An 11,527-nucleotide genomic window follows, 5' to 3' on the forward strand; every position below is an offset into this window, starting at 1 on the left:
TCAGGAAAGGAAATCATCCCAGCAAACATTAATGTGCAACAAAGTAATGGTGTTACAAGTGATGAAATGATAGCAGATGGTTCAAATAATCAGCAAATTCAAACTTCTAACATGTTTGCTGTACTGGAGGTCCAGGAGGATGAGGATGCAGGGAGAAATCAATTAGTGGAAATTGGAAATAAAAGCAATGTCAATTCTACCAAGAAACTAATTCACACAGCAGCAGTATTTACTCCTAAATCTACTGGAGTGGGAAGTACAACAAGTAAGGAAGATACTGAGAAGCACAAGAATAAGAATAATGAAATGGTGGAAGACAATCAAAGAGATTCAACAGTAGCCTGGGTTAATAGAGCTTTCAATGCTAATACTGTAGCCACTAATCAGTCTTGTCAGGAAGTTCCATCTCAGGCAACTGAGATTGATGCAACTTTGAGAAATATCAATGTTACTGAGGATATACAAGCAGAAGGGAGGAAAATATGGAGTCAGCAAGTAGAAGAAGATTCAGATGAAGGGGAACTGCCAGAAGGTGCATGTGGAGAAGTGGAATCATCAGATGAAGAGGTAGAACAAGAAGAACAAAGTGTCAATAACAATGACAAAGGACAACAGTCAGTTGGAAACAACAAGAAAGACAAGCAGAAACAGGGTGATAGGCCTGTAACAAATATGGAAGGAGAGGGAGTACAACTGATTCATAAGGATATACCTCCAGATAAATCAAAAGAGTTGCAATTGATAGAAAAGCAGCATGAAGATAGAGTTGAGAATATAGGTGTATCAACCTCTATTCAGTCATGTGATATGGCTCCAGCTAAAGGTGATATACAATCAACACAATTGGTACACAAAGATCAAGACAAGGGTAATGCAGTAGTGGAAAAAGGTGATATCCAGAATCAATTGGCAGAACCAAGGGTTCCATTGGTAGCAGCAGATGTTGTTAAACCAATAGGGAAAGATTTGGATGAAGAATCTACTACTCAAAATTTCCAGAAAATAGCAAGACAAGGAGACTTATCACCTAGACACATGGACATAGGAAAATCTGCAGGTAGAGGCAAAAAGAAGATTCAGAGAGAAACACAAAGTGTAGTTCCTGGGGTCCAAACAAGAAGGACCCTATCTAAATCTCACAATTAAATGATGAATGCTATTATTTGGAATGTGAGATCAGTGAATACAAAAAAAGCCTTTGAAAGACTTGTCAACATGCAAAGGCAACATCACTGTCAAGTAATTGGAATCATGGAACCAATGCAGGATCCTAGGAAGTTGGAAAGATACAGGAGGAAAATTGGCTTTGTTCAAGCTTTGTCTAATGTATCAAACAAAATATGGGTATTTGTAGATGATGATCATGGGGTGGATGTGTTGATCAACTCAGAACAACAGATTACTATAAAGGTGACAAATATGGATACACAGAACTCCTACATTATCACTTTTGTGTATGCCAAGTGTGATCCTATTGAAAGAATTGAACTGTGGGATAGCATGTACTATTTGGCTAGAGACATGACAAGTCCTTGGCTTGTAGCAGGGGATTTCAATGTTATAATGGATGAAGAGGAAAAATTTGGGGGGCTACCAGTATCACTAAATGAAGTTGCTGATTTTAGACATTGTGTTAATACTTGTAACCTCACAGATTTAGGCTTTAAAGGCAGCATATTCACTTGGTGGAATGGGAGAGCTGGAGAGGATTGTATCTTTAAGAGGCTTGACAGATGTCTTGCAAATATGGAATTTCAAGAGATGTTTCCTACTATAGAGGTCAACCATTTATCCAAAACAGGATCAGACCATAGTCCTTTGTTATTAACATGTAGGACAGATGCAGTTCCAATCAAAAAGGCTTTCAAATTCCTTAATTTTTGGATAAAGCATCCTACATTTAAGACTGTGGTCAGAGAAAACTGGAGAGTAGATTTTTCTGGAGACCCTTTCTTCATGTTTAATCAGAAGTTGAAGAAATTAAAGAAAGCCCTGTCAGCTTGGAGCAGGAGCACCTATGGGGATATATTTCAAAAAATTGCAAGCTTAGAAGAGGTGGTAATTGTTCATGAGACAGAATTTGAAAGAAACCCTACACTTCAAAGCAGGCAAAGGTTACAGAAAGTGCAAGCTGATTTAATTAGATATCTAACTATTGAAGAAGAGTTTTGGAAGCAGAAGGCTGGCATGAATTGGTTCCAGGATGGTGATAGGAATACAAAGTTTTTTCATGCACAGGTTAATGGTAGGAGAAAGAGACTACAATTAAACAGAATCAAAGATGCAGATGGTAACTGGTTGGAAGACAATGCAGACATAGCAGATGAGGCAGTAAGATTCTTTCAAAATCAGTTTCATGAGAGTACAATTCCTACAAACTTCAGGATTCTGGAATATGTGCCTACTCTAGTAGACAGTGTACAGAACTCTAAGCTGATTCAGCAACCTACAGTGGAGGAGATCAAATATGCAGTGATGGGGTTAAGTGGTGAGAGTGCAGGGGGTCCTGATGGTTTTACAGGTGCTTTTTATCAGTCATGCTGGGAAATAATTGGGGAAGATATTGTTGCTATGGTGCAGGCATTCTTCAATGGACATGAATTACCCAGATATATAACACACACAAATCTGGTGCTATTACCAAAGAAGAAGTAGGTGGAAACCTTTTCTGATATGAGACCAATTAGTCTCAGTAATTTTGTTAATAAAGTGTTTTCAAGAGTAATTCATGAAAGATTAGTGGAGATGCTACCAAACTTGATTTCTGAAGAACAGGCTGGTTTTGTAAAAGGGAGAAGCATAGTGGAGAATATACTATTAACTCAAGAGATAGTGACTGATATTAGATTAAGAACCAAAGCAGGACCTAATGTTGTACTGAAGCTGGATATGATGAAGGCATATGACAGACTCTCCTGGTTATTTTTATCAAAGGTCTTAAGAAAAATGGGGTTTGCAGAAAGGTTCATTGGGTTGATTTTTGGAATTGTATCTAACAATTGGTACTCAGTACTAATCAATGGGCAGCCTAATGGTTTCTTCAGATCTACCAGAGGTGTGAAGCAGGGTGATCCTTTATCACCTACTCTGTTTATATTAGCTGCAGAAGCTATGTCAAGGGGCTTGAATTCATTACACAGTACCAGGCAATTTAAGAGCTTTGGAATGCCTAAATGGAGCCCTAAGATCAATCATCTAGCATATGCTGATGATACAATCATTTTTACTTCATCTGATTCTAATTCTTTGAGGCTCATTATGGAGGTACTTAATGCCTATGAAGCTGCATCTGGACAGCTAATTAATAAGAACAAGTCAGCCATATATATGCATGAATCAGCTGGGGCAGAAGTGATTGATAAAGTGCAAAGGATTACTGGAATTCCTAAACAAGAGTTTCCATTTACATACCTTGGGTGTCCAATTTTTTATTTAAGAAGAAGGATGAATTACTATAAGGACATCATTACTAAGGTCATGGACAGGCTACAGAATTGGAAAGGTAAGCTATTGTCTATAGGGGGAAGGGCAGTGTTGATTACAAGTGTGCTTCAAAGCATGCCTATACACTTGTTGTCTGCAGTAAACCCTCCAGCATATGTGCTTAACAGGCTTCATAAGATCTTTGCACAGTTTTTTTGGAGCAATACAGTAGGTGTTTCAAGTAGGCACTGGGCTTCTTGGAACACCTTATGTTTACCATGTGAAGAAGGAGGAGTGGGATTCAGGTCACTACATGATATGTCTACTGCCTTATTTTGTAAGCTTTGGTGGAATTTCAGAACAAAACCAAGCTTGTGGAGTTCATTCATGAGCCAAAAATACTGTAAAAAGCTTAATCCTATGGTAGTGCCTTGGAGAGATGGGTCACATGTTTGGAGGAAAATGTTAGAGTGCAGAGATCTAATTGAACATCAGATTTTATGGCAACCTAAGATGGGATTAGCTTTATTTTTGTTTGAGAATTGGACAGGATTGGGTGCTTTGTATTTTGTCACTCCACCAGATTTTATATGTGATGAATCTATTCAAAACATATATGATGTGGTAATGCATGGACAATGGAATGAAGAGGTAATCAGAAGGATACTACCAGAAGACTTAGCAGATCATATTTTGCAGAATTTGAAACTACCAACATTAGACAATGAGATTGATAAGCCAGTATGGATGCTAGAACCCAAAGGGGAATTTTCAGTAAAATCAGCCTGGGAGTATGTGAGAAGAAGAAGTCACCCTTGTAATGCTTATAAAAAGATTTGGGTGAAAGGTCTCCCCTTTAAGATTTCATTTTTCATGTGGAAACTATGGAGAAACAAATTACCTCTGGATGATTTTTTTAGAAGGATAGGATACCTTATGGCCTCAAAATGTTGGTGTTGTGCTGAACCTAAAGAAGAAACAGTGCAGCATCTGTTTTATTCATCAAAACCAGCTGCAACTGTTTGGAAATACTTTTTGGGAAGTGCAGGGATAGTTACAGAAGGGATTTCATTGCATCAAGCTGTGATTAAATGTTGGACTACTGATGTAGTTCCAAGGCTACAACCTATTTTACAAGCTTTACCATCTGTGATTGCTTGGGAACTATGGAAGAGGAGGAATAGTTTCAAATATGGGGAGGCTGTTACAGTTAGTAGAGTCATATACCAGATTTCTTCAACTATGCAGTCTTTAGTTAAGTTTAGGAAACCTGGGATTCAGAATGTTCCACATAAATGGCCTGATTTACTTAGAATGATGGAGAATTACACACCATTGTTGCAATACTCTAAAGTTCTATGGGAATTTCCTACTGAAGGATGGATAAAAGTGAATACTGATGGAGCTTCAAGAGGTAATCCTGGCAACAGTGCTATTGGCTATGTATTGAGAAATGAAGAGGGGGATATAATATATGCTTGTGGTAAGAGAATAAGGGAATGTACAAACACATATGCAGAAGCAATGGCAATGTTAGAAGCAATGAGATACTGTGTTCAAAATGACTATGTGTTGCTTGAAATAAACACAGACTCAATGCTGCTAAAGAAGGTATTAGAGGGGGAGTGGTCTATTCCATGGAGTGTTACTGCTGAAGTTGAAGAAATAAAAGAATGGATGAACAGGAGTAATGTCATTATATCTCATACATTTAGGGAAGCAAATAGATTAGCTGATCATCTAGCTAATTATGCTTTAGATTATGGGGATATGGAGGCACACAATTTCTGGGAATTGGATACTCAAGGAAGGAGAATAGTAAATGATGATAAGTCAAGATGTCCATACATAAGAGTAAAAGTTGCAGGAAAGTAGAAGGAGGAGGGACAACAAGGTGGAGAGCTGGTAGGGCAGAACCTGGAGTTAAAAATCTAGACTGTTATACTCAAATCAGATATGAGGAGAGTATAACAGTATATGTGCAGGAAAGGCATAAGGGAACAGGAGCCAAGAATCAACTCTGTGGTCAAATTCTTTTGAAGAAGACCACAGAAAAGTCTTTTTTAACTAACATTGTTTGTTGTTTTGCAGGAACAGGTTTTATACTCCTGTTGCATACATTGGTAAGTCATTTATGGGTGGTATTAGCATTTGATGCTCATTCCCAAGATGAAATATCAATGTATAACAACATGAGTGGATGGAGGACCAACAAAGGAAGCACTAACTACTGTAAAAAGGCAGTCAACAACCTGCTCAAAATAAGCACTCATGCAAAATCCACAACAGAAGAGCAGGAACAAGTTGAAATCTACAAAACAAAAACAACAATCACATGGAATCAGGCAAAGAAAAAGGAAAAACAACAAAATGCTGCAAAATACCAGATCCAATTCTTTTGGGAGGAGGAAATGATGGTTATACAATTTGCAGTAACATCATCATCAAAGGACAAACCATGGAAATGGGCTTTGCTATTGTTCTATTGTGTAATGGAGACCTTATTGGTGGTATTAATGCTTAGCATTCAATCCAATGGGTTAAAATTACACATAGACTGTAGCATAAGCACATATATCTCCACAACACAGGAAATTGCATCAATAGGCAACAAACAGTGTAATGTCACAAATGCATTGGCCATGCAGACAACAAAATTCTTTTCAATTTTAAAGGAAGGTTGTTGGATGAAGCAACAATGTAAACACAATTACACACAACAGCAGGAATTCATACAAGATTCAAGGTATCAATCAATAATCAGCAAAGCAGGGCACTATATTCACAATGACATGATACACAGAAAGCAAGCTAATTCTTGGTGTCAATTGGACACACAGACTGCAGACAGCAAATTTCTCTATTCAAGAGAAGCTTGCTGGATGATGCACATGCATAAACAAAAAGCTAAGGGTAAGGGACAATTAGAACTACATACATGTATTTGTCCTACAAAGTTCTACAAGAATAGGAAGGTTACAAACTCGATTGGAGCATCAAAAAGCTTTTCCACAAAGGCAAATCAGGGAGTTTCAGCTATCTATGACTTCTCGACTGTTCTGAGTCAGCATTGGGCCTTTGCAAAGATTGCAGCAGCTACGAGAATTCATATTATGGAGCAATGTCAGTCCAGCAGAATGGAGCTAGGGGTCTCAGCAACATGCAAGGAGAATCGAACAAGAAATGGTGGGGGTAAGGATAATTGTTACAAAAATGAAGTAGACAAAATAGGAATTGAAAGGGAAATACAAGGAACTGATGTTACCTGTATGAGTTAATACCAGATGTGGATGACTGAAGGGTCGCATCTTCATAAATCAACAGAAGTAGATAGGGGTGTGTATCTTCAGGCGCTAAGTATGCGAATCAACACGCATACGATGGTTACATCTTTGTCGATTCAACCGAGGGATGGAAAATCTACATGCACCGCCATCAGATTTGAACGGAGAAGGCTGGGGAGCACTTGCACTTACTCAGCTGGACAATCTCTCACAAGTTGCAATAAGGTGGAGACAGTGGAAAATCATTTAGGCACAAATCAGTTAGATGAGGCAGCAGAAGGGTATGGAGTGTTATTGATGGAGAAGAAGCGCAGAAGGAGGAAAGTCAGTAGAATAGGGCTTAGCTTCAAAAGGGAAAGGGTAGAGAGAGAAGGGCGATATAGTAGAGAGGGGATGTCTGAAAATGAAATGGGCGAAATGATAGGGATCTGGGATATTTGTGGTATCGGTGGTCAAATGTGGGTATTAATGCAAAATTGGAATTATGAGAGGGCTATTGTTGGTCAGGTGATTTATGCAATTTGGTGGCTACAAATGCAAGGCAGAGTTAAAGATGGAGTGGGCCTGGGATTTAAAGCAATATTTTGGGCCTGGATCTGCAAATGGATTGAATTGGAGTGGGCTGTGGTCGACTGGCGGATTTCGTTGGACATGGGCTTGATGGGCCAATCTGCACGGATGTTTGGACTGTTTTGGACGCTACAAGGAAGAATTTTTACATGGGCTAGTTTTTATTTTAACAATTTTTATCTTATTTATGTGATATCAATTTTGAGTATACAACTCAATGTTGATAATAGATTAAATGTAGTAGGCATTTACATACATGTACTAGGATATCATAACATTTATTTGTTTTTTCAGTTTATATATAAATAAAAACTAGCCCTAGGCCTTGCCTAGTGGACTTTGCTAAAAAAAAAAAAAAAAAACCCTAAACCCTAAACCCGTTCTTTTCTGAATGCAATCGCAATAGCTTACAGCTTCGTGTCCTTCCTCATATGCTAATTCTCCGATTCCGAAGATGGAAGCTGGCCAACATCATGATACTTCCCGTAATGCTGAGCCCATCACAAATGCAAATGAACGTAGCAATTTGATACAAGGTGATTCTTTGGCAAATGTGGCAAGCTCTGATACCAAATGTTGGAAAAATAATAATTTGGGAGAGCAAGACAACAAAACACTCAAACACTCACAACTCACTTTAAGAAGAAGAAGAAAATGACGGTGGTGGTGGTGACAATGGTGATTCCAACTCGGAAGGCGATAGGAATAACAATGAAAAGGCTGAGACAAACTTTCCCTTCCTCGTACAAGTTTGGATTTATCCGCCAGCCACCTGAATGATAATATGCTGATGGTGGAACATCAGGGTACTCAGGTGGAAGGTGGAAATCAAAGAAGAATAAACCATCTTGGTAAGGGGTCCCATATGCTCCAACAATCACTGCCCTTAGAAGATCCATGTGATCTTCATAAACACGTACATATATTCCATCTGGCAGGTTATTCTGAAGTATGTTCCAATCTTGTTGAACTTTCTTAAGCCACTTCCTCCCAGCATTATTCTGGCCACTTGCACCAAGAAAATGATGATCATAAGGATCTGTGGTGATATCAAAGCGTTTAAAACTATACAATTGGTTATCATGTTGATCAGAGGAATTTCCTATTCCTGGCTTCAAGTTAGCTTCAACGACATCCAACTCGGTGACTTCCATAGTGTCATGTTCTTCTCCATTTCCTGCAGCAGGTAGCCTTGGAGAATTATCAAGGTCTCCAGACCGTTGGGACCATGATTCATCACCGGTATATATTCTGGCCAATGCTCCCTCCCTTTCTTCATCTTCACTTCTGGAATCTAAGCTTGAAGAATCAGTCTGTTTGCGGCTCCTAGAAAATATTCCAGAGGCCAGCCTGGTCACAAATCCTAGTGCAGCCAGGGGAATAGCCAGAGCCCCATTCCTTCCTGAATTTTCAGTGGCCATGGCACTGTCTTCATCTTCAATACTGATGTCAGTAGCATTTGTTGTTCCAAGTTCCTCTTCTGCAGTCTCAAGGGTCTCCCTTTCATTATCTTCAATTGTTTCCCAGCTAGCTGCATCATCACCAACTTCACTTCCGCCTGCGATAGACTCATCATCATCACGATCAACAACATAATTGCTTGAGGCCCAACCATGGATATCATCCCATCAGCACACGTGACTTCGATGTCCCCATTTCTGAGTCCAGTGATATTCCGAACCCAAGAGAGATCCGAAAATTCAGAACAAGTATCATCACTTGGAGCGGCTTCTGCTTCATTGCATCTCGAATGTTGTTGCTTGTCTTCTTTGGCTTCAGTTGGAACCAACAAATGTTCTGATTCTTCTGCAGATTTCACCACAGAACACACTTTTGTTGGTAGAGAAACAGGTAACAAGCGAATACAACGTCACCGTAACATAGTCATAGTCAGGATGCCCCTCAGTTCATATACACTGACTACCTCTCTTTGTCAAACTCCTTGGGGTCCTCTGCCCTGGTAACTAGCTTTAACCACCTCACATAAGCTGTCCGTTCCTTTAGCATTTAACACTTTTCACAACCCCAACACGTCTAACATCATTAGGATCGTCAGCATCATCAGCAGCTTTCTCTACCACATACTGTTCAGCAACAAATTCATGATCTCCTGGGCTTTCAATAGGGATCAAGGATGTAGATTCCAAATCTTTTTCTATTTTTCCATCTTGCCATGCAACATCAACAGAAGTCCTAGTATTCACAATTAGAAGAGCTCTTTCAAAATTTTCCTCTTTCTTACGAGCCTTTTTATCCCTCCTAATCACAACTTTGCGGATCTTTCTACGATGAAGGGGCCATGACTCTGTGCCTGATTCCTTGGAAACTGACGATGAATTAGCACATGTACTTGACTCTGCAAGGGAATCATGCTCTAAAGTTTCAGAAGTGACATTCTCAGAAGATTCAAGATGAATATCCATAGATTCACTATTCCCTGTTGACTCCACCAAATTGACAACTTCAGACGACCTCATATATGCCTGGTTCCTTGTATGTTCTGTGTCGCAAAGGCACACAGAATGCAGACAGCAAAATTACCTCTTCAAAAGGGAATTCAACTAGATGATGCACCTGTGGGAAAAGCAATCAACCATAACAAGGGATACAATTCACAACATACAAGGAACCAGGCATATATGAAGACTCACTATCTTCATGAACAACAGAAAGCAAAAATTAACACAAATTTACAACAAGGGGAGAAGATGATGAACTACATTCTCATAACAATTTGCAAGAATCACTGGTCTTGGCAAAGAAATTTGAGGATTGATGCAGTACTTTCGACAGAAACATCAACATGCACCACAAATGAGGCAAAGCAAGGAAGTCAACTGATCAGCAGCAGCAATTTCAGAGCTAGGCAATCCACCATCATAACACATGCAGCAGATAAGATAGAACAGAATTACTCTCAGGCGCAAAGCAAAATCACAAGCAGCAGGTTATATCAGCTGGTTATGGAGCACATGAACAAATCTGGAGATAAAATGAACTCTAAAGAGGATTTTTGGGCAACTGATAAGACCGAGGTTAGATACAGGTGGAAACAAATGAACAAAAATAGTGCTATTAAAGGAGTACATATAACAGTAATACAAGGGACACGTGCACAGGGACAAGGGTGCAAGAAAGGAGGCTACAATTGCAATATAAGGAGCGGGAGATTAATTGGAGGAAATGCGGCTATATACGTAAACAGGATGGAATGTTATGGGCTGAGATGCCAGGCTAATTTTGGGCCACTGGAAACGGACAGCATGTGCAACATTGTTACATGGGCTAGTTATTATTATACAACTTTTAGTAATAATTTTGTGCTATCAATGTTGGGTTCATTACACAATTTTGATAATAGGTACTATGTATGGTTCAAAATTTATCTCATTCATCATGATAGACCATTGAACAAGCTGTTTTTGATTTATTTATATATATAAAAACTAGCCCTAGGCACCTCGCCTAGTGGATTTGCTAAAAAAAAAAACCCTAAACCCTATCACCTTGCTTATGTAGATGATACTATCATTTTTGCATCAACTGATCCTTATTCCCTTCAGAAGATAGTTGATGTCTTGGAATTGTATGAGAGAACCTCTGGTCAGATGATTAATAAGGCAAAGAGTTCCTACTATATGCACTTAAAGATTGCTGCAGATTTGAAGAATGCAGTACCCACTATCACTGGATTTTCTAAAGGTACCTTCCCATTCACATACCTTGGATGTCCAATATTTTACACAAGGAGAAGGAAGAACTATTATAATGATTTGATTCAGAAGGTGAAAGCAAAGCTGCACTCATGGAAAGGGAAGCTTTTATCATATGGAGGTAAGGCTACATTGATCTCAAGTGTACTGCAAAGTATAGCAACACACATATTGTCAGTGCTTGATCCACCAGACAATGTTATTGAACGTCTCCATAAAACATTTGCAAGATTTTTCTTGAGCAATAAGGAAGAAGGGAGAAGTAGGCATTGGACAAAGTGGCAGAACCTATGTCTCCCTAAGGAGGAAGGGGGAATAGGTTTTAGATCTTTTTTTGATGTCTCTAAGGCTTTATTTGCAAAACTTTGGTGGAGATTCAGGACCTCCAAATCATTATTGTCCAATTTCATGTGGAATAAGTATTGCAAGAAGGAATTACCAACTGTGGTTCAGTTTAGGGAAGGATCACATGTGTGGAGGAAAATGCTAGAGGCTAGAGATGAAGTGGAACATGAAATTCTATGGGAGATGAATATG

The 11,527-nt window shown here is 39.1% G+C and overlaps 1 pseudogene; it reads right to left on the reverse strand.

Annotated features, from left to right (window-relative positions):
* Nucleotides 1-7,711: 7,711 nt before the first annotated feature.
* On the reverse strand, nt 7,712-9,754 carry LOC109206825 (annotated as a pseudogene).
* Between the last annotated feature and the right edge of the window lie 1,773 nt (nt 9,755-11,527).

This window comes from Nicotiana attenuata, unplaced genomic scaffold (genome assembly GCF_001879085.1).
Source record: "Nicotiana attenuata strain UT unplaced genomic scaffold, NIATTr2, whole genome shotgun sequence".
NCBI classification, from domain to species: Eukaryota; Viridiplantae; Streptophyta; class Magnoliopsida; order Solanales; family Solanaceae; genus Nicotiana; species Nicotiana attenuata.